The sequence below is a fragment of the Anas platyrhynchos genome, chromosome 6 (genome assembly GCF_047663525.1).
Source record: "Anas platyrhynchos isolate ZD024472 breed Pekin duck chromosome 6, IASCAAS_PekinDuck_T2T, whole genome shotgun sequence".
Lineage (NCBI taxonomy): Eukaryota > Metazoa > Chordata > Aves > Anseriformes > Anatidae > Anas > Anas platyrhynchos.
This window is the reverse complement of record NC_092592.1, coordinates 17,760,338-17,785,218: the sequence shown is the minus strand read 5'-3', so window position 1 is coordinate 17,785,218 and position 24,881 is coordinate 17,760,338. Positions and strand designations below refer to the sequence as shown.

At 35.4% G+C, this 24,881-nt stretch overlaps 1 protein-coding gene across 6 annotated transcripts in view; it reads left to right on the top strand.

Annotated features, from left to right (window-relative positions):
• LRMDA (leucine rich melanocyte differentiation associated) overlaps positions 1-24,881 on the top strand; it is a 710,120-nt gene that overhangs the window by 547,300 nt on the left and 137,939 nt on the right. The gene's annotated exons all lie outside the window — the stretch shown is intronic.

The window sequence follows — 24,881 nt, the reverse complement described above, 5'->3', positions numbered from 1 at the left end:
CATCAATAAAGTTGTTGCAGGTTCATATGCTTTTAATCTGTTTTGAACTTCATATAGTTTATTTTGAGAAACCTTTGCTTTTTGTGTTCTATAAGAATTGTTCATGCCACCACAGTCAGCTTTGTGTCAGCATTTCCATCATAAATTATGCTTGAGTGGTTTCGATGTCAGCTATAAAAATTTTTGCCCTGGTTTGAAAACTGATGCATGGAACAAAGCCATGCAGATTATATGTTTTTGCAAGCATGTCCACGTACTTTTTTTTTTCCTTTAATTATATATATTTGAAGTTAGGTTTATGGGTGTTATCTTAGAACATTATATCACGTAATACAGTCCCAAATATGTCTCATTGATGCTGCACAGTATATTTCTAATATTGGAGGCAAGTTAATAATATGGACTGTCCCAGCTTCTGGCCATTCTTCATTCAGTGCAAAACTGGGGTAAATTTAGAGGAGTGTCTCCAGATATGTTATACTGTAACTGAATGATAAGATTTCAGGCTGGTGTATTATAAGCTACGTTCTGTACAATACTCTGATACACACACTTCCACACTTAGAACATTAAACATGTAAATCCGTAGCTGAAAAATATGTTGACTGATACACACACTTCCACACTTAGAACATTAAACATGTAAATCTGTAGCTGAAAAATATGTTGATTGAGCTGAAGCAGTGTTTTCTGTGCTATTAGAACAAAGACCTAGGGGTCGGGTATTCTGGGGGGTGCTTTCATGTGCATCAGTTATAGAAAGAATGCAGTTCTGTCACCTTTCCATTTTTCAGAAAAATTAAAAGTTTAAATCATCAAGCAAACCAGTTTTTCATAGCACATGGCCCTCATGTTAAGACTTTGTGCAGATATAAATATTCTCCCGTAGTTAAAGGACTGTTAAATTATTTGCTTGGACATCATCCTACACACCTGAAATTTTGTCTGCTTTTAGTGCACTGACATTGTCTTACAAACTTCCACAGACTGAGTTTAGAATATAAACTGAAACTCCATATATATTTTTTAAGGGCTTGCCTTTTCTCCATTTCTCTTGACAGCTAGATCATGCAGTGGCTCTCTGAAATAGCAGATCAAAAGTACAATAAGCAGTTTCCCTTAGTACAAATTTTTGCTAAGAGAAAAGGAAAGACTCAACTTATTCCCTCCCTTTTGGGAGGCTGCTAATTCTCAGAACAATCAGGGCCAGCAGCTCTGAAGGTGAATAGTTCTTGGTACAGCAGCATGCAGGTGTGTGTGGCTTTCTGAGGTGATGTGATTTTCTGATGTTGAACAGAGAATAGGAGCCTCTGTGGAGGTGTGGACGGAGCAGGATGACTTCCCACAGCCATTTCTAGCACATTTAATGATCTCTGTCCTCGAGGCAAAATGTGTCACAATTTGCAAACCTATCTGTGATGAGTAGTTAAACTAAACTTTTTAGTTTAAATGAGAAAGAGGGAAGGGGTTATAAACTGTGCCAAAACCTGGAAACTTATATTGCTCTTCTTTTGATGAGCTGGGCAGTCAGTTCCTTGGAGGAGGGGCCCAGCATATGCTGAATGTGGAAAAGCAAGATTTGGGAAAGAGAAAGAGTGGTGCAGACTCCAGTCTGGTATTGCACAGGCTAATTAATGGCAAGCTAGATGGATTTGTAGCAGGAAGTCCTTTACCACATGTTACAGGTAGTACCTGCAAGTGATTTGTTTTTATGCAGCAACATAGGAAAAAACAATCTCTGCCTTAAGAGTCTGGTGGTCTTGCAGTCCATCTCTTAATTCCCAGCCTTGGGGACATAGCTGCAGATAAGGCCAAAGTTCATCTTCTGATTATAAGGCAGATTAATTTTGATTTTGTGCTAATAGTAACATAACAGTTTTTGTAATCATTCTGAAAGTTAATAATTTTTTAGTGTCCTGTCTCCTGACTGAAATTATTATTGGAATCTCAAGTGCTTTTTAAGAAAAAGAGGCAGAAATTGAAGATTTATTCTTCTCATATGTACAAAAAATCCCACAAATAAGGCCCATTTTTTCCTCAAAAAACAAATTTACAAATAGAAAAGGAATCAGCATTTCACTAGTAGTTAATATCTGAAAACTAAAAACCATAGAACTGTTGCAAAATCATACATTCTGATTTGTAGGGATTTGATTTATGCACTTCAAATGCTTGGTTGTTGTATTTCCTTATGAAATGGAATTCATCTTATTATTCCTAAAATTCATGAAAGAGAGGAGCATAGAAAACATGAAAGTGAAATAAGTTATATAGGAGACTATACAAATCTGCTATAGTTAAAAAAAAAAAAAAAAAAAAAAAAGATTTATAGTATTAATTCCCACTGAAATATGACATTTAGAAATTCAGACACTTCAGATGAATTCAACAGCACACCATGATGTCTTCTTGGAATTATTCTTTATAAAGTTAAATACTAAATTGTATGCGTACATGCTTATTAGCACTAAACACATTATATTTTACCTCACTGCTCTCTAAGTATGAGGTAGGTTACGGAAAATAAATGCTGGAGCAGATGAAAAACGAATTGCATTAATCCCACGTGCATGCTGTAAAAATTAGAAGCAGGATATAAAATCACATCAAAACTGATATGTGCTAGAACACATGACAAGGTGGATGTAAGAGATGAAGAAATAGACACAACATGCTGAGGCCTTAATATAACTTTTAGCAAAATGGATGCAACTCATACTGAAATAAATAAAACATAGCAAAATAAAAATATTTTGTAACGAATAAAGCAGATAATAGCATTGGTTAGAAAGTATACTGAACTGAATAAAACGTAAGTGTCATAACTGGATCAAATAAAAATATAAAATTAATCTGTATTAAATTTACTAAAGCCAAAAGGCTGGATCTAAATGATGCTGAGTGGTAGTAAAACAATATACAACATGTAAAGCTCCAGAAAACTCGGGGTATGAGTCTGTCAGGGTCACATATCTAATCTCATCTTTTTGGCTGCATGCCACAAGCAGAGAATATGATTTAGGGACTGGACATCTTCTTTGGAGAAAGAAGATGTACGTTTCATGTCTAGCTCTACCAGAAAAACTTTAATTTGATATTATGAATGTGTCATGTTATTTCTTGAGTACTTTCTGACCCTCCCTCTCTCACTCTTCATTCTTGCTCTTTCTTTTCCACCCCTCTCTCATACCCCTCCTCACCAACTTTCTTCCTCCTTCTACCCTCTCTCCCACCTTTTACACTGCCTTGTGCACACTTTCTTGCTCTTAGACTCTTTTTCACATTAACCTTCTTTTGCCTTCACCTTCTTGTTTTCCCTCTCTCCCCCTTCCCTATTCCTCCATGTCTTCCGTAGTCTTCCTCGGTCTCCATGCTGTGTGCTTTCTGCTCTCTATTCACGCACTTTCCATTTGTTCTTTGATCCCTTTCTTGTTCTTTCTCCCTCTCTTGCTCTTCCTTGCAAACATGCTCTTGCTCACATGCATGCTCTGTCTTCACCCATGCACCATTTTCCCTTCCTCCACCTATTTTTCTTTGTGTGCTATTTCAGGAATAATGATTCCTTCATCCTGGTTTTCCATCTCTCCTTTACAAATCTATCCAATCAGAAACTGTATTTGTTTTACTTACTTTTTGTGTTTTATTAGTAATAAAAACCTGAGCAATTGCTCAGGTCTTAGCAATATGATGGCCTGTTATCAGTAAAAAATGTTATGGATTCTGTTAGTCCAATCGCATTTCAGGCATGTTACATGTTAGCTGTGAAGTGATTTATGTAATCTCATGCTTCCTCTCAGAGATGTGAAGGAACACTGCCTTCTGAACCTGTGTTTCTGAAATTTCAGGAAGCCGTTTGATCTTGGAAATGTGCTTCAAAACAAACAAAACCAATATATTAATCTTTTAATAACCAATTACAAAAGTGAAATAAGGGTCAAGTGAAAGGTAACTTCAGAGTTGTTCTTAGTTCCAGAATTTTTCTCCTAAATCAACCATTATTTTCTACATAATCTCTTTTGTAATTCTATGTAAGTCTCCTTGGTTGCTCTAAACAATGTTCAAGAGAGCTTATGTATAGTGTATGTGTGTTTCATATACATAATTTTGGGTATATAAATGACTGAGGTGACCTGTAGAAGGGATTAAGAGATTAGATATAAACTTGATTTGAAATCAGATGTGAAAATCTCAATATCTTGTGTGATTATCTACAGAAATGGAAATTTCACAAAACCTGCCTCTCTAGGCTATTTTGTTTGCATCCGAGCAACATCCTTCCTGCTCTGTCCTTCTCATTCATGTCAAAACTTGAAATTAAATTTAGATTTGGAATCTGAGTTTGATTGGAGCCTTTTTTCCTAATTCAAGCAATAAAAATCATACTGGTGTTTTGGATTTTACAAGCTTTAAAACAAACAAACAGCAATACTTCAAGTTTTGCCAAGACAGGTTTTAAAATGTAGGTTCTCCTTTCTTTCTTCTCTTCTGCCTTTTTAAAATTCAGCCCATTAAAATCCTAAAAGTTGGAAGGCCAACAAGCTCCTATCTTTGTAGTTTTATTTGTAAACTATTAATCAGACTGTAAATGAGAACTGCATTCCTGCAGAACTGCTGGCTTCAAAAGTTTGCCCTGTTAAGTTCATTTTATAGTAATCTTAATTCTAAATAAATAAAGGTTTGCTCTATTTCAACTGCAGCCGATGATGATTTGATAGCTTCCTAGTGAAGTAATACTTGATATAGGAAGCCCTCAGTTAAAGAAAGAGTGACAGAAGAAATTTGGTTTTTATTGTTTCCTATTGATGTCTGTGTCGAAGGAAGTTGACTTCTGCAGCTGTTTGGTCACAAACTGCTAAAAGGAAAACAATGTCCGTGGATTTTTCTCTTCAAAACACATCAAAGGGTGTATCACAGCTAGAAGATCCAAGTTGCCCTTCCAGTAGTGAAGCTGACATGCTATGTCCATGGTGCAAAGTATCAAAATATAATAGGATATTTAAAGCAAAGAATTTGGTGCTGAAGACTTAATATCCCCACTGTAGGCAGTGGAGTACTCACCATATTGAGTGAATGTTTGTTAGAATTTTAAAATTCACAGTTTAAAAGTGTTTAAAACAACTCCAGTGTTGCACTGGAGAGGCTTATTTAAAAGTCAGTATAGGATATTACTGAAGATACTTGTATCACTACCGTTTAGCTGGTGAATTCTTTTTGAAGGTTAGTGATGGGTGCAGCAGGAAACTTGAAGAATGGCCTATATGCAGTAAGTTTTGCCAGCTTATATTTTGTTTTGCTCTCTATCACTTAAAAAGTTGTTCTTATGAACTGAGGTGGGCTTTTATACAAATGGAGACTTTTTTTTTTCTAGGATGCCCTTTGTTTTCTTCTTTTTTTTTTTTCTTCTTTTTTTCCTATTGTATTTTACTTTATTTTCTGTAAATTGTGTTCTTAAAAGTTCTCATCCTGTTACCCTTCATCATTCTTTCTAAGGTGTAACATTGACAACATATCAATAGAAGAGAATGTACCCTAAGTCTGACTTAACCTCTTGTGCTTATTTTGCTGATACTTGTTGACCATTCCAATCCATTAAACAAGCATTAGTCAACTGTATACTGAAACTGCCACAACTCTCCATCAGCTGGAAAGACATTAAGCTTTCACAGCAGGAATCAGACAGCCTTCGAAATATAAAGGAATCTGTTGCAATTTTTAAACATTCATACCATATTAATTCCAGTGACAGTTATCCCTTAAGTCATTTCAGGCAGTTGCACACTTCTTCACTTTCACAGCTTTCATGTGGAGATCATGATTTTTTTCTGATTGAAATATTTCCCCCATCTCTGATACTTATATTCATACTGGGAATGTTTTGAATCAGAAGAAAATATTTTTGTAAGTTCCCAGGTAGTGGATTAAACACCTACTAGTTCCTTTAATGGCACTTTAATATGACTCTTCTGATATTCTAATCCTCTTGGTTTAAGATGGATTTGCTGGCTGATATTGAGTAACTTCCAAAGGCAGACCCACTATCTCTTAGTTCCAATGAAAGTTTATTGGATTTTTTTTTTTTCTTTAGTAAATTCTTCAGGAAAAATAAGTAAACTAAGTGAGGATATCAAAAGTCCTTTTTTCTGGTTAGTTCAGTCTCTTCCATGTCCCTTCAGTAAGCTATTAGTTTACATAGAGCAATTTTAAGAAGTTGTCTGCTCTGAATTTGGAATCCAAATCTGAGCAGTGCATTGTTTATGTTCTGATCTAACTGTTATTTTCTGGAGCATTTGAGGGAGTAAATGAAAATTTAGTGTGGTTAAAGAAAACAGACAAGTAGAAGGCATATGCATAACTTCATATAATGCATCTGCTGTAATAGTTTTTGTGAGACAGTCTCATATTGGCTTTAATTTGACTGGTGACCTCTGAAAATTTAACCATTACATATTATAGCTCTTGAATTTACTTCTTCAGAGTGTAACCTTTGCTTGTGCTACGAATCATCTTTTTCATTTCCCCCTTTTCCCACTGGACTAAATTATCAAGGTGTATTTAATCATTTTCATTTTTTTTCATAGTTTTCAATTTTGATGCTGGGTCTGCATCAAGGACATCACTTAACTTCATTTCAAACTATGGCCACAATGACTATGTCCATTTCCAACTACCATAAAACAGCAATAAATCAGGAAAAAGTGCCGTGCTGCTTAAAACTGCTGAAATGAGCTTTTGAGCATTATGCTTACAAGAATGTCAACCTGTCACAGAGTAAATCAGCAGTGTCCTTAAACCTTTGTTGCATCAGGGAGATCTCTGGCTTCATGGCTTGAAGCTTGGTTATTCATTTTACTGCCCCATTTCCGCCCGCTGCAATACACAGACATGATTATTATTTTGTTTGGACACTGCATCATGCTTAATTCTGTTTTATTTATGGCTGGTAATTATAGGTTTTATTGCTTACTCCTCTTTAGATTTTGTCAGAAAACGGTAAATGAAACTTCTGGTGACTCCAGGGTTCTGAAAGGCCATAAATGTGCGTTAATGCACTGGGAACTGTGAGTTTATTTTACAGTATTAGTAGATGCTAATTCTACAGATTTTTACAGTTCCCAGTCCTGTCTTTCTTGTGACATTTTTTTTTCTGTCTTTGAGGTCAAAGTTCACATGTTGAAAGCAATCATCCCTGGAGATTGCCACTTAATACTTATGCTGAATTGCAGTGCACCATACACATCAGATTTATTAGTGATATTTGCACCATTTGAATCTGGCACGCTGTTATTGGACACTTCATTTATCTCTGAATTAGTCTTTGTCTTACAGAAATTTGCATGAACCCAGTGTGTTTCTTATTGCTTGCTTATTCACTGTCACTAAATTCTTATTCACTGTCATCGAAAATCTCTTTCGTTAAGTTCAGCTATTGCTAACTGTTTTCTGAAGTGATGTCATGTTGGAAGGTCAGCTCTGATGTTTTGTAAGAACTTTCTAGGAGAAGTGGCTGTATTACACTCTAATTTTTAAAACAGATAAAACATGAGGGGGAGTACGTGGCTGGGTCAAAAATCTTGGATGGTGTTTCCATTGTCAGGCGAGAGTTCATTCCTTTCACTACTGAAACTCAATGGAGATGGGAGAAAAACTGTTGTTCAGAGGTAGTTCGGTATGCCTTGAAGTAGTTAGGGGAATGACTTCGACATAATTATGTTAATTATATTTTCATTGGGTTTTGAATTTTTCTTTCTGTTTTTGGCTTTGTTCTCCCTGACAAAGTAGGATTCTTTTATTTTTATTTTTATTTTTATATTTTTATTTTTATTTTTAATTTTTTTGTCAATCACATACTGTATATAGCAAGTTCAGTGCATCAAAATAGATCAAATTTTGCATTTCTATGCTTTACAGTATTTTAATTTCTGCTAAGATTGTGTTTAATCTCTGAGTTTCTTTTGTATAACGATTGTCAGTTTTAGGGATACCCTGGCATTCTTGTGATATATCTTATCCTCAATTGTTAACATATAAGTAATTTAATCTTCAAACATAATTTGGTATTAAATTATGTTTTGACCTTTTTATTATTATTATTCCTTCAGGTTATATACTATACATAAAAATAAAAGACCTAATATTTTTTTCAGAATATTTAATTATGAAACATGTCAGATGAAGACAATTTAGAATCAAGATAAGGAGGCTAGACCGGTAGATTTGTAGATAATTATTTTAAAGTTCCATTTGAATTTTATGTATAAATTAGGCAGCAACTTATATATAAATTAATAACCAAATCATTCTCTGATCAAAGAGTAGATATTCGAATTTTATGAAATATACCTTATATTCTTCATTAACAGCACCATATTTAAGTCCTGGCTTCATCCATAAATTTCAATTTATCCTTACATGTGGTGCTTTAAGTGCTACTCTAGAAATGTGTTTCTCTACATGGAGAGAGAAGGAAATGACCCTGAAGACAGAGGTATTCTGAGCTGCGATTGTGGAATGTTAGTTTTTCTTAAATCTGTTTTGAGTAGCTGCAAATTATTCTTTCAAGAGAACTGCAAATCAGTCTTGACTTTTTGTGTATCATCTTTTTACAGTCTTTTCCTGGCTTACTTATATTTATCAATTGCCTTTGTTCAGGTAGATAAGGCTGTCATACCAGGTGCATAACTGACAAAGTAAATCAAGTGTTAAGTAGGCTATATTAATTTGCATAATCCTTCTTCAAATCCTTGTAGGTGTATATTTGTTAATGACTTAGATATAATATTAGGAAAATATGGTAGAAAAAGTGTATTGATGAAAACCTAGTGTTTCAACTTTGTAATTTGTTCACAGCTCATTTTCCCTGTTTTAATTATAGGTCGACTGGCAAATGTTATATTGATAAACAACTTTATAAAGTCTGGTAACATAAAAATGAAATGTAATAAATAATATAATAACACGATTAATAAAAGGTTCTAAACTACTTAACATGATTAATAAGGTATACCCTAAGTTCACAGAGAATAAGCAAACGTTATACCTCCTTTTTTGTGTTTACAAGGTTTACTCTCTTACATCTGTCTTTACCTCTAGAAAGTTTCTCATTGCTCAAGTCACTGAAATTAAACAAGAAAGCAAACCCCACCATTCCTTAAATTATTTGGAGGGATATTTTCATTCCATCTCTTCTGACCCACTTTTATTTTATTTTTTTCTGTATTGGTATCTTTTTGGAGGGAAGAAATTTAATTGTAACTTTTTCCTGAAACAGTTATTGAAATAATATGTGAGCTATTGCTTCCTATGTGTCATGAAGAAAAAGTAGACATATATGTGAAGTAATTTCAAAGATGGCAGCTTCTTCACATCTTGCTTTGGCTCAACTGCTGATTAAAATTCATAGATTAATCTACAAGTTTGAAAATAAATGTGGTATTTAAATAGCAGCCGTGTATTTCTAGTATTTCTAAATTTACTCTGTATGGCTGTAGTTTTTCAGATCGAATCTGAAGAAATCTTTGCTTTCCTAGTTGCTTACCTGTGTTCTAATGATTATAAATACTTTGTCAATCTTTGTTATGCATTTTGCAATAATACACATGGCTAATTAGATATTTAGAATTGCTTTTTAAATGCAATTTGATGAAAAAAATATCTTTCAGACTATTTTCTACGTGTCAATTGGCAGGAGACAGTGTATGTACACTCAAATGCTAGTGAATAGGGGCAAGACTATACTTACTGGTAAGTGAGGAGGTGGTCATGTTACACAGGTCCTGAAGGACCTAGCTACCTGGCAATAGTGGTTCAGAAAAACAAACAAACAAAAAACATGAGAATGTGCTTGCTAAAATAACAAAATACGACAAGCGTGAACACTGTGGAAAGAATATAGATGATTAATAACAGTGCAAATTACACAAACTGTCTATAGTATTGCTTCTGTATTAGTTGAGGTGATGAAAGTAATTTCTTTGTGGTATATGCCCCTACATGTCCTTGTTGTCCCTTGTTTTCACCCTTCCTTCCCCCCCCTTTGGCTTGCACAGTCTGTATCAGCTCAGGAATATAATGCTATATTTTTATTGGTGTAATTTGTTTAGGGGGTTTGAATTTGTCCACTCAAATGGAGAAAGATTGGGTACTGCTTCTTAATTAAGTAAATTTACACCTGGAATGAATTATTCTTATGTATAAAGAAGCAAGTGAAGCATTCTGAAAGGTTACTTATGCTCCTTTAAACAAGCTGTAATTTTACCACACTGAATAATTAATCATACCAAGATTGTTCTGTTCACAACAATATCTTTAGAAATGATTTTTTTTTGTATTTTGTTGCTTTACCTCAAAATAGTTATCTTCAGTGGAATACAATTGCTATCTGGAAAGTATGTGGCCATTTCTATCAACAAATTTTTAACTCTCTATAAAGATGGAGTTGATTATACTACTTCCAGTTAGTCTCTGGCATATTTAAATTGAGGTATTAGAATACTAATCAATCTTAAGAGACCTTCAGGAACTTGACTCAGTAACAGATCAATAGTTTCTCATTCAATGTTTATCTTGTTTTCTGCCAGGACTTTGAGGTCCATATTCCTAATTTCAATACTATTACTAAATGGCTCTTATGTAGAGTATTGTTGTATACTCTAATCTCCTGCATAGATGGACTTCTGTTACATGAAAGATTTAGCCTATAAGGTCTCTGGAGCTGGTGCTGTCTTCCCTTCTGTGTAATGGCTGCCTAGTGAAGGCACAGAAATTCTATTGGTGCTTGTAGGTGATCACACAATCTAAGTAAACAGTAACAATAATCATATGATGTCACTGCACGAGTGCCTCATTAAAAATAATAACCATGCTTGGAACAGAAAAAGATGTGGTTCTTTGATGCTTTTATCCAATTTATTCAGTAATCAATCTAACTGTAGTTTTAATTACGCTTTAATAACATTACTAAAACCTGAAAAGGAATTACATTTTCCATGCAATATCCAGAACAAGTATGTTTTCAATGCACAGGAAATAAGTACTTGCCAAAACCCCATATATGAATAATAAGGTTATATTTCTTGTTCCTCATTCCTCTATCTATGGTCTCCTAATGGACATAATCAGTTTTGCTGATTCAGCTAAACCAGCTAGTTGTAATCCAGAATAAAAATACAAACCAGAAAATTATCTCATACATTTCAGCACATATCATTATATTGTTACATTATTTTTTTTTTTTTCTGTGACAACTTCTTTTGGGAGTTGGAAGGAAAAAAAAGAAAAAGGAAAGAAAATGATGGTGTGTTCGATAACTACTGTATTCTTTGATATCTGTGGGCCAGGGTTTGGACAGGGGCAATAGATGTGTAAAAAGTTGTCTCTAGCTCATTATCTCCTTTATGCATATATTGTACAGTCCAAACAGTATTTTTAAAAGCCAATGGATTTGGTTTGAATCCAAAGATCCTGTTTTGAATCATAGTTATTATGGAAAACTAGTTAATAGAAACGGAGAGGTCCAAGAGCTGGCGGACATCATCGCGGAACCTCTCTCAATTATTTTTCAATGATCCTGGGAATCTGGAGAGGTCCCGGTAGACTGGAAGCTGGCAAATGTTGTGCCGATTTTCAAGAAGGGTCAGAAAGAAGACCCTAGCAATTACAGGCCTGTCAGTCTTACGTCAGTGCCTGGTAAAATCATGGAGAAGATGGTTCTCAAACTTATTGAGGCGCACCTGGGGGACAAAGCAGTCATTGGTCCCAGCCAGCATGGGTTTGTGAAGGGTAGGTCCTGCCTAACTAACCTGATTTCCTTTTATGATAAGATCACCCGTATGGTGGACCAAGGGAAACCAGCTGATGTGATTTTTTTGGACTTCAGCAAGGCTTTTGACACGGTTTCCCATAGGATCCTACTGGACAAAATGTCCACCATACAGCTAAATGAAAACATCATACGATGGGTGAGCAATTGGCTAACGGGCAGGGCCCAAAGGGTTATGGTGAATGGCGCTGCGTCAGGCTGGCGGGCGGTCACCAGTGGGGTCCCTCAAGGCTCCATTTTAGGACCGGTACTTTTCAATATTTTTATAAACGATCTGGATGTAGGAATAGAAGGTATTTTGAGCAAGTTTGCTGATGACACCAAACTTGGAGGAGTTGTGGACTCGAATGAGGGTGGAAAGGCCTTGCAGAGGGATCTGGATAGGTTGGAGAGCTGGGCGATCGCCAACCGCATGAAGTTCAATCAGAGCAAGTGCCGGGTCCTGCACCTGGGACAGGGAAACCCTGGCTGCACGTACAGACTGGGAGATGAGACGCTGCAGAGCAGCCTAGAAGAGAGGGATCTGGGGGTCGTGGTAGACAGCAAGTTGAATATGAGCCGGCAGTGTGCCCTGGCAGCCAGGAGGGCCAACCGTATCCTGGGGTGCATCAAGCACGGCATCGCTAGTAGGTCGAGGGAGGTGATTGTCCCGCTCTACTCTGCGCTGGTGAGGCCTCACCTCGAGTACTGTGTGCAGTTCTGGGCACCACAGTATAAAAAGGACATGAAACTGTTGGAGAGTGTCCAGAGGAGGGCTACGAAGATGGTGAAAGGCCTGGAGGGGAAGACGTACGAGGAACGGCTGAGGGCACTGGGCCTGTTCAGCCTGGAGAAGAGGAGGCTGAGGGGAGATCTCATCGCAGTCTACAACTTCCTCGTAAGGGGGTGTCGAGAGGCAGGAGACCTTTTCTCCATTAACACCAGCGACAGGACCCGCGGGAACGGGGTTAAGCTGAGGCAGGGGAAATTTAGGCTTGACATCAGGAGGGGGTTCTTCACAGAGAGGGTGATTGCACACTGGAACAGGCTCCCCAGGGAAGTGGTCACTGCACCGAGCCTGACTGAATTTAAGAAGAGATTGGACTGTGCGCTTAGTCACATGGTCTGAACTTTTGGGTAGACCTGTGCGGTGTCAAGAGTTGGACTTGATGATCCTTAAGGGTCCCTTCCAACTCAGGATATTCTATGATTCTATGATTCTATAAGATTTTGAATCCTGCAGCTGACAGGATGAGCATACGTGCAAGCCTCTTGGCTTCAGTAGGACTCAGCAGTGGTGCTTTAGGTTGTCATTGTAGGACCAAAGCTTAAACCTTCAGGACTAAAAACCTTCTCCTAAATAGATATAAAAATTAAATATATATTTACTTTGATAATGTTCTCTCCCATTGTCTAGTTACAGTTAATTACATGAGACTTCTTGATGGGATTAAGCATGTGCTGAAACGCCCTCACTTAGGAAGATACCTAACTATCTGTGCCCCAGTATCTTTAACCAATTTGGGGCATACTTTTTGTCTTACATACAAGATGTTGCTTGTATGGAAGAGAAAATTTGTACTACATGCAGTTTAAGTAACATTTTCCTGTGAGAATTAGTGCTGCTGTCATAGTAAAAGACATAAATGTGGACAAATGAGGAGGATGTTTCAGATAAGTGATAACAAGGCAAATACAAAATATAATAGTACAAGTAGATGTCAATTGATGTTGGTTGTTACCTTAGGGACCCAGCTTTGTATGTTTACCTCATTTTTCAAGGACATTTGTATCATGAATCTTCTTCTGTCATATTTTACTTTAGGAACGAAGGTTGCAGATAAAAACTGGGATGCTTTTGCATCTAATCACTATACATAATCACTAATCACTATATAGAATTTAACACTTTTATTATTCTGAGTAAACTTACGTATGGCATCATTACAAATGAAATGTATAGATTTTCCCCAGATATTTGGTCATTCCAAAGTTTACTTCTCTGTCTTAAAGAGTGATGGGAAAAGATTAGATAATCTTAATGCTCATGTACTTCTTTTTCTTGAAGTTTTTTTCTTTGTTATGGGAAAAAATAATGTTGTTGATATGAGATCAATTAATATGATTTGAAATTTATATTTTGTTTTGGAAAGTATGACTGCCATGTGTGGTATAGTGTGAGGTGAAAACACATAGGTTAATAGAATTTCACACAAATCGCTATTTTGGAAAAACATTGTTAAGCCAAGTTATATAATCATTCTGGCAAGTGAAAGGATCCCAGAAGTAAGTATGATGCAGAATGTAAAAACTTAATTTGTTCACCTTCCCAAGGAGAAGACATAATGACAAACATTTTTTTAATGATCTCTGAAGTCATCACATTTTTTCCCTCTAATGTACATGTATTTAAGAAGTTTAATTTAGTTGTAGAAATTATCAAATGCACAGATTTTTGCATCCTTTTCCAAGCATTTTTCACTGTAATTTCCTTGATTTAATATTTTTTTTTTCTGAAATCTAGAATACCCAAAACATTCAGTGGATGTTCTGTCTCTTGGGATATTCAGTCTGCTGAATAATATTCTATCAACTTGCAGCTGATGTGTGAAATAATAATAACAAAAAAATCATCCATTGCACAGAATATGCCCAAGAAGTATTTTAATGTACTTAGTTTGGATATAGAATAAAAAATTCCTCCAAATTTACAAGGCTAAATCTGAAAATTTTACTTTATCTTAATATTGACATATGATAGCTTGTTGTCTATTTCACCATGTTTTGTTGTCCATTTCATGATTGTTTTGATAAAAAGCATACTCTTTCTCAAGCAAGTTTGTGATATTTTTCAAATTACTCAGAATTAGTTGAAGTATTTTTCAAAGAATTTTTTCATGGAAGTTTTGTTCTCAGATTTCAATTTTTTATTTTGTTTTTTAATCTTTACTATCATCTCAAAACTTTGTGGTTGTTTGGTTGTATAGCTGGGATATACTTTTTTGCCCCTTTTTCTTTTGTTCAAAATTTTTTTCAATTTTTTTACTGAAAATTTAATTCCTCCACATAAACATAAGAAAGTGCTTGATGCAGAGGTAGCTGATTATTTGATAGCAAACTGAAGTAAAGTTTACCTCATATTCTTTTGCAACCATTTCTAAAAGTTTGAGAATATTCACGTAATGTTCATGAATAGCTTTCAAAATAAGTGCAGAAAAGCATGTTCAGAAAGATGTTGTTGTCTGCTTATTTTTAAGCATGTTCCAAAGTCTCACTTTCTTCAAACAAACATCTCTCTGCTTTAGAACAAGGGATAGAGGGTTGTTAAAGTGTTTTATTATTCTTACATTATTCTTTGCTAAACCTGTTATATTTTGAGATGTTTTTCCAATATACTATTTGATGATTGTTCCAAACACCACTAACCATGTATCTCCTAGATGTTGTGTTTGTTTTTTTGTTTTGTTTTGTTTTGCTTTTCAGAAAGAAAAAATGTTTTGAATTGGTCATTAGAAGAGTTCACAACTCATATCAGAGTGGTGTAACTTGCAGGAAAAGGTCTAAAATAAACCAAACTGACTCTTCTTCAAAAGAAAATTAAAACAACAGCCCTTAAAATGAAAACAACTGTTCTGCTGACTTCCTACCCTCCACATATTTTCTTTGATCAGAACCATTAGACCTCCAGTTAGGGTTAAGAGTGTAGTTTTGTAACATCAAAAAAATCATGAAGCAAACCTGCTTCCCCTCCCCATGAAAAACAAACAAAAAAAAGAAAACAAAACCAAAAACAAACAAACAACAACAAAAAAAAAAACGCAATCCAGATAAAGTAGTTGTTTTACTTTATCTTTTAGTTCAAATTACAAACAACAGCTTTAAAGTATGGACACTCTGTTGTGAACCTGTATTTATGTAGGGCACTGTTCCTATGGACATTAATTTTGGTCAGTTATGCTATAGGAGGCACTTCATCTATGCAAAATTTTGCACCATTAAATCTTGTGATTAATGGCTGTGACGGGACCATAGCTCCATTAGAAGTTAGAGGTGAATTTTCCTTCTTTCTTTCAGAGTCCTCCCTCCAAAAAACACCAATTTTTCAGTCACGTTTTTTTTTTTGATCATGAATTGGAATACAGAATAAAAAAAAAATCAGGAAGGAATCCACAAAAACTCAAAGGAATTATGTCTACATATTTCTGCCTATGCCTCCATTCTTTGGAGCAGGTCCTCTCCTTTAGGCTTGCTCCTAATCACAGCTTGTTGGCTTTTCAGAATCTAGCAAATCTATACAGTCTCCCATGGACAACTAGGGAGGAAAACCTTTGTCAGCTCTAAGGCTAGTCTCCTCAGTGATCTCCCACTCTTTCTGTGGCATATTCCACAGTAGCTGAATTTTCCCTGCTCCTTCAGGTTGAACCTACATCCCAGATACTTATCACAGCTATTTGAATGAGTTCAGTTGCCCATTGCAGTAGTTGTGTCCTTCCCTCCAAAGGATCCCACACTGTGGAACAGAAGGCTACAGTGAAGGCAAAGAGCACTGATGCTTGTATTTTATAACAATGCAAAAACACATGCATGTGCTCAACAAAGAGGACATGTATTGATGAGAAACTAATTTCTTGTTTCACTGACCCAGTCATGGCTTATTTGGTAGTAAGTAGAGACCAGGAGCTTGCTGTCTGAGGCTGAGCAAGAAAGCTATGATTGACAAGATAGAGGTGATAATAGATATGCAGGGGAACAAACAAACAAAAACTAACCAAAACCAGCATATCTGTTGTTTGGATCTCATGGTAGGAGATGGGAAGAAAAAATATAATCTGACCACATAAAAATATTTAATGGGATCTATTTGAAGTCAGTGATGAGTATTTACTGCAGTCGGGCTGTTGTATATCTTTGATCCACATCTAATCCAGGAAATAATGAACTTTTCTTTGGAATGCATACCTTACTTCCATGACCCATTCCAGTTTTACTCTGCAATATTGTATTTTGTTTTGTTTTGTTTGTATTAAGCTTCTCTAGGAGCTAAGGAGGTTAAAGTATTGTATGATTTCTCAGGGTATGCACATATGCCATGGGCGTTTCATTAGGGATAGTTCTTCAGCTTCCAAGCTCCCAGAATAATTTTGATGTCACCCTTGAGTGATCAACCTTTTTCAGATAATTTTCAACATGATTTCCCATTCTTTTACAGGTACAATTAGCATAGATTTTAATGTTACAGTTCTCTTGATATAATTAAAAGTACTTCCCCCCCACACCCCCTGGGGGTTTCTGACCAGTGGTACTTGCTTCCTGAACTGGTCTGCTATAATTGTACTTCAAATTATTCTATATGGCCCACCTGTTCACTCAAACTCTTTGTATTGAAGAGTACAATGTAGAAGTGGTATTTTCAGATTAGTTATTTGACTGTGTTTTCTTAGACATTTTTTCTCACTTGAAGTAGTGTGATGAGGAATTTCTGCCTTTTTTTGTGTGTGCGTGTGTTTATTCCACCATTAATTATTAAGCTTTGAAAGATTTTTACAGCTGATTCATGACATATTAATGAAAGATATAATATTTATATCTTAATTTTAATGAAGACAGACTTTCAGAAATGAACACATTTTTTTTTATTATTATTTTTTACTAATTATCAGGTAACCACCGCTGTCAAACCCTTTTGTCCACATTTTTGCTTGTAGTCATTGCCTGCCACTGATAAAATTGAATCTCCTAAAAAGAGGCAAAAGCTGGTCCATATTTTAATTAATACTCTAATTTTTATCTGCTGAAAAAGACTATTTCATCTCATAGTTAGCTGTAACTGGGATATATTTGCTTTCACTTAAGGAAGAGGGTGTGCATGGGGGAAAAGGGTGAAAGAAGGTTAAAAGAAAAAATATGAAGTACTTACAAACGTGCATGTTCTCATGCAGACCAGTTTTATGTCTATAATAACCCAAAGTAAGTAGCTGTATTCATGCCTCTGTCAATCTGCCCACTTTGATTTGTATGGAGGACATAGTTCTAGATTTTCTCCTGCACTGCACTGCTGAAAATGTTTAAACTGATGTGAAGGCACTTTGGAAAGAATAACTTTTATTCATTGTTGGTGGTGAGAAAATGCCCCAGTTATCTCCACCCACAAAGTGTGTGTGATAAATAGTATGCAAAAGGTGCTTCAAGAAAACTGAAACCAAAATCATTTTGAAAGCATACCTAATTGACAGTGTTTACTTATGATAGTTCTCAGCTTTGATAATGAACCATTTTTTTCCCCAGAAACAATACTGTATCCTTTTAAACACTGTTAACATATAAATACAGTGTTTCAGAGAAAAACTTGTCTGTTTTTCAGGAGGAAATTTGATATTCCTATGAAGCTTCTGTAATTCTCTGAAGTTTATTTCTGTCCCCAGATGTCAGCAATCAAAATCTGCATAAATATATTTTGTGTAAATCTGTTGGCAGCTGCTCTCCAGTCAGGTTCCTCAAGATATTAGCCTGTCTTTGAGTTTATGACAAAGTTAAAAATTATTCATTAAACTGACCTGCAGTATATTCAGTAACTGTAAAATTGCCTTGCAGTTCTATTTGGTTTGTAGATGTGATCACGAGTAAATTTTTAACTTAATTAATTGGCCGTTTCTGTTGACAAGAAATTTATGTGGTAATAATTTGCTCGAAATAGATGCCGACTGTAGGAAATGAGATATCCATCATAGGCTTGTGTTCCACCAGCTGCACAGTGGCTATTATGAAAGTATTTCAGGCTGCGACGACCCCACTGTTTGTGCAGTCAGGATTATATATACCCACGATCCATTGCCTGCCTGAGAGGCGCTCATGGAGGTCTATGATAACAAAGACTTTGTGATTTATGGCTTGCTGTGAAAGCAGAGCTTGATGAGATTAAACAATTTCATAGCACAAGTGTTTCTTAAGACCTGATTTGTAGTTGCAAGCTGATGGTAAATCACATTTATATATCTGAAAGCATGCTCAGCAGAGGAGTGCAATTACAGTTTAAGACAGCTACTTTTTATTTAATTTTTATCCTGGTTTTGTCTCTTTTATATCCCCTTCGTCTGCAAACCATTCACCTTCACAAGTCCTTTCTTGGCTAGAAGGCCAGAGACTGAAGTCCCTGATGCTCTTGTCTTGTGTGCACTATTATTAAAAAATAAAAACAAAAATAAATAAAGTCTTAGAGGCATTTTAGAGTAGCATTTACTGGTACATCCTGGCTGAACTGGCTTACTGGGTTCAGCTACAGTTCTTCATTTGCTATTGTGTTCAAAATCCAGCATACTTTTAGACAATTTCTAATCTTAGAAAGATTTTTAAATACTAGTCTTAGTATCCTGAGCTCTGTAATTTATATTTAATAATTTTTGGATTCATTTTTTCCTTTATTTTTATTTTGTCTGTGTGTTTATGGAGAATACAAGATTATTTCTATTTATATGAGCTTGCTCTGGGTTTGAATGGTTATTGGCATTATCAGAGACATCTTTGCTATGTTTCATAAGCAGCTCCTGCTAAATATTGCAGAAAAGCTGTTTACATCAATATTAAACCATGATTTGTGGGACTGAGTGCTTCAAAAACAAAATCACAAATGCTTATGATACTCTTGGCTTAGATGGATACATTTATTACTCTTTTGACTCAAGATCAGATTGGAGTCCAACGTGAAATCCCCAATAAAGCTGAATGGTTTCAGCTGTTGCTACATGTTGGTGCATGCGCTAAAAGGAGAAAAGTAGAATAAGCAATGGAATTACCATTCAAACTCCTTTTCTTTTCACTAATATGATAAAAGACCTGGTTTCCTAATATGCCAAACATCTCTTGTGGGGCTTTGAGCAGCTCCTCAGCTCCCATCTGCTCTCTCCAAAGCTCCCATCGTCTTTCGTCAGGATGCCAATGTTAGTTTTCTGTTGAGAGAAGTAGTGAAGATAAGTTTTTCACAATGCAGTTTCCACAGTGAAACTGAATCTTTTGTTTATTCTTCACATGAGTCTTTTGTTTATTCTTCACATTACTTGGTATAAATTTCTGTGCCACAAATAAAAAGCAATTGTCCTGTTACAGGGTCAAATAGAGGGAGAAGACTGAAATTCAGGAGGGTATTCTTTAAAATGATGTATAATAGGTCAGTGCAAAAAACAGATAAGGCACTTCAAAGAAAAAATTATGCTTTTACTAATATTTGGATGTTAGACATCTGAATGATCAGAAATATAATTCAACCAGGCATATTGTTTTTATGGTCAGTTTTTCACTCCCATTTCTCACTGGAGTTAGCTGTTGAATCATAGAAGTTGAGATGTCTTTGCCATAGCCTCTAGGATGTGTTCACAATAGATATGGTTCAGAAGTTGACTTACAAAAACATTTTTTTTGTAAGTACTTTGCACCTTTTCTCCAAAATTTTCAGCTGAATATCCAAGTTCAAAATTTTAGTCAGGCAGTAAATTGCTCACTGGAAAACGCACAAAAATTGAATGTATGTATGAATTCAAAAGTTAAAGCTTATTTTCCATTTAAAAAAAAAAAATGATAGAATACAAGATCATGCAGATGGAATACTTTACATATAGTAGTGAAAAGGTTTTGAAAATATGGAGGATTTTATCCAAAATTTTTGAAATAAGAAACTGGTATATTTTGGATAAGTTCTATGCTGATTCTTATCCAAGGATTTAATCTACAATGTAAACATCTGAGAAAATAAAACTTCATGGTATCCTTTTTAGACAAATACCTGTTCTGCATGTGCAGTGACTGAGAAACTAATCCATTTTGCTACAGATGATGATGGTTTCTTCTAAATAGGACTGGATAGTTAGCAAAATAACATTTATAATAAACTATGTGTTTGAGCTATAAAGCAGTTTCATAAAGAAAAAGATGTGCAGTTCACAACCACTACTATTTTTTGACCAGGTACAAAGTACAAGATTCTAACTTCTCTCTTTTGTCAATGGGAGAAAGATGAGAAAATACATTTCCTATGCTTTTAACTATGAGGCCATGTAATGAAATACATTGTAGGATGTTTGGTATTTCCCTATGTGATAGGCAGTTGCTGAAGAATGATCAAGATTAGCTTCTCAGGTAAAATGCCTCTTCCAACTAGTGAATTACAAGTCCTCTTGGTAGTCACCCTTCTAACCCCCCAGGGTTGTTATTTTCCTTGGAGAAGCCATTATACCAGAATGTGCTGTAAGTACTAGAAGAGCTGATGTAGATGGTACTATGTGAAGTGGACTTAAAGAAAGGGAAAAGGGAACAAAATGTTTGACTTCTGCTAATGTTACGTGGGTGCCTAGATTGTACTGCAGGCAGTATGATCTGCAATTGAAATGATCTCTGTTATCTGGTCCTCCTCATTTCATTTTAAGTTTACAGAAAATGTGCTGTGAAAAGGCTGTTCAATGCTTCATATTTTTGACTATTAGAAAAAAGTTGAATCTATTTTATCCTCTTACTTTTAGTCTAACCCACTTTGGGTTAGCCTTTTCAAAGGACCTGATAAAATAATTAAAAAAATATATGAGTATGCATTCAGTCCTCTACGAGCTGTATTTTGGCAAGAATTTTGTGTTTTAGGACAGCAGATTTTTCTGTTGTTGTTTAGATATAGGCATAGTTTATCCTTGATTAGGGTTCCAATGGCGTTTTCAGACATCTGTACTTTTTGGAGAATACTGTTTTGGTGGCAGGGTGTTATGGGTCTCTTTTGTGTCAGTTTTTATCATTGATATACCCGCCAAGCAGTATAGCCTACAGACTACACAATGATTTATTTGGAACTTCCTCTGGTGGTTGTGCTAATCTGCATCTCTGAATTATTTGTTTGTGTTTAAAGCCACACCTACACTGCTATTCTCAATCACTAGTAGTAAGATAGAGTGTTGCAGGTGAACTCTCCCAGGCAGGTGCACTGTCAGAGCTGACAGTGCAAAAAATACTTCCAAAATCATATTGGTGAGCTTTAATATAAATGCAGTTTCCAGAACAGACTGTAATAGTATGGTTTCAGTGTAATTTTAAGTTTAGAAATCTATTAATTTTGGCAAAGCTTATCACTTTCTTGTGCTGAAATGAAATGTGAAAGAAATATTCTTATTTGTGAATTATTTTTTTTTTTTGAATTTTAGAGCTTCTCTATTGGTCGAAAACTTTTTCCTTTTTTTTTTTTCACCCTTATTCTTTTCTCCTTTTTATTTCCTCTTGTCTCTCTTTTTCTCTCTTCCTTCCTTTCTCCTTCCTTTTATTTTTTTTTATTTTATTTTTCTTGCATTATTTCTTCTTTCTTCCCTACTCCTGTATGTTCTCTCTCATAACTAATTAGATTTGAATCATATTAATTTACTTTTCAATGGGTTTTATACAGCAGTGTGTTCAGGCATACTTTAGACTGCAAACAAAGTGCAACTTGTCTTCTCTAAGTGAATAGCAGCTTCAAACTATTACACCCCAGCAAATTAAACATTAAAACAGCATGACAGTGCCTTGTGTGAAATGGGAACCTGAAAACACCTGAAGCCCAGATGGCAAAAATGGGTGTTTGGCAAAAGCTATGTAGATATCTGGTCTTTTGAAGTCAGCCTCATTCTGACATTCCTGGAGAGCAAGCTAATATGTTTGACCAGACATGCTAGAATAAATCAGTTCTCATCCTTAAGCACAAGAGAAAGTAATTCTGTCCTTTTGGATGTTTGCCTGTCTCTCATGTAATAAGATCTTGTGTTGTATTGCTAGAAAACTAGGATGTACGTATACTAAAAAGGATGTGGTCAGGCTAGATTTTATATTTTTTTTCTTATGTTTCAAAAAATGTTAGTAAACAATAAAACAGTAATCTTTCCAGCATGCTGATGCTTTGCTCTTGACTGGTTTATTTCTGTAGAGTTGTTCATGAGTTATGAACTTTGGTGACAGCATTTGACATAGTTTGTATTTAGCTAGTCTTGAAGATCATTAAAAATACTGAGAAATGGGATCTGTTGCCACTGGAGTCAATGGCTAAATCTGCAGCATTTCACTTCCAAAATTAAACAAAACGAAGAGGAAGCAAAAAAATAGGAATAGCTGTGCCTGGAAATGGGGTAAATCAGAGAGATAATTTTTTTTGCATGCCTAGAGACTGTGGTCCTATTTCAAAATATGTTTACATGCCATGTATGTAGATAGCGTATATACACACATTGATGAGCAGTCCTGCACAGAACTGACAGCTAAAAAGACAGGACTGACAAATGTTAGAATGGGGTACAGACATGCGGAGAGTTAAAACCATGTGTGTGAGGTTAGTGGGAATGGCTGGAGTAGAGCGTTAAAACTCCTGTCCATATCCAGTCCCCACTGTGTCCTAACACTGCTCGACATCAAAGTGTCATGCCTTGCCTTTCCCATTGTTCCCTCAGACACTGGTTTACATTGTTGGCTTGTTACCTAAAACTGCACTGCCACTGAAAAGTATGATCCTCTTCTCTGCCCGTATTTTTGGCTTATGATTGTACTGTAACTCAGGTTAGTTTATTAACCTGATGGAAAATTAATCTTCTTATTTCTGTATTATTTTTCTTTGGCAACTTTCAGATGGATCAGAGAGATAATCCAACAGGCTGTGTGGATGCATGTGCCAGCACATGGGAGAGATGGAAATGCATTTCAGGCATAATTGGGAGGACAGGAAAAGTTTTTTTTTGTTTTGTTTGTTTGTTTTTCCCTTTTCAAATCCTATTGTCAAGTTGTATTTTTAATAATGAATATTATTTTGCATCTCTAGCATGACAGTGACAGTTTGGTACAAATGCTCATAGGAGCAAGGCAATTCCAATCAGATCAGCTGGCTTCTCATCTAGATTAGACTCAAATAGCTTTACGTCAACTCTAAATTAAGAGCTTGCCCACTGACAGTTATGGCAATACTGGTGATGTGCCCTAACAGAAGTTCAGTCATATATCAAAACTAAAGTGCATAGATAAGTGAATAAAAATACTTTTTAATGATAAAATTCAAATCTTGTTTGATAGTGTAGATGAAGAAAGAATAAATTAGCACAGAAATTATCTTATTGTACATAGGCAACTAAATTTGCATTACTAGCAGCATACCATTAGAAACAGAGAATAATATGATTTGAAAAGTCCCCCTCTATCTTTTATTATTAAAAGTGAGATAGAATTGCCCAATGTTTGTTTTTCACTAAATATTTTATTTGGAAAACAGGATTTATCAGAAATACAAGTTTTAGAAATTTTTGATTTCTTTTACTTTTTACATTCATCATTTAAAATAGTAAGGCTGACTTAAAGATTACCATAAAATGAAGCAAGACCTCATTTTTAGTTATGTAATAGTAGAAGAACATCACTACAAACACATTCAGAGTTCTCAGTGGTCTCAAGATCGATGTTATAGTTGCTGTATATGGCTTTGTCTTCCTTTTCCTTAGGTTCTTAGAACAAATAATACAAGTACTTTAACTTCAGGTAATCAGAATTACAGACACCTGGGATAATGCAATGAGCAATGTAAATTTTATACACATATAGTCATAATAATTTAGAATGTCATCTTAATCTATTTATGATCGTCTAATGACTGAAATGTTTTACCATTGTGTGGGATATTTTATAACTGAAGTTTTAATGGGTGAATCAGTAACACCTGGCTGTCTGCAATGCTTTTCTTTCCCCCCTGTTAGACATTTAAATACATCTCTGGAAGGCCCAAGGGGTGTGATGTGACATATAAGCTCTTAAAAGGAAGAAAATTAGTTCTTGATACCATAATGATCAGTGGGATGAACGTTTGCATACTTAGCATTAATGCTGTTAAATGTAAGAGTTTGATTAAGACTCTTAAGAAGGTTCCCCCCCTACTTTCCCCACTCCCCCGCCCCCCTTTTTTTCTTTTTAATGCCCTTTCTGATTTCACTTTGAGAAATTACAAAAGGAGATGATGTTTTTGCTTCTGCCTCTGGAGAAATCTTGAATCTATTTATAGCCGTTTTTCCTCTTACTGCTATTGTCTATGTTTTCTTCTCAAATCATCTATAAC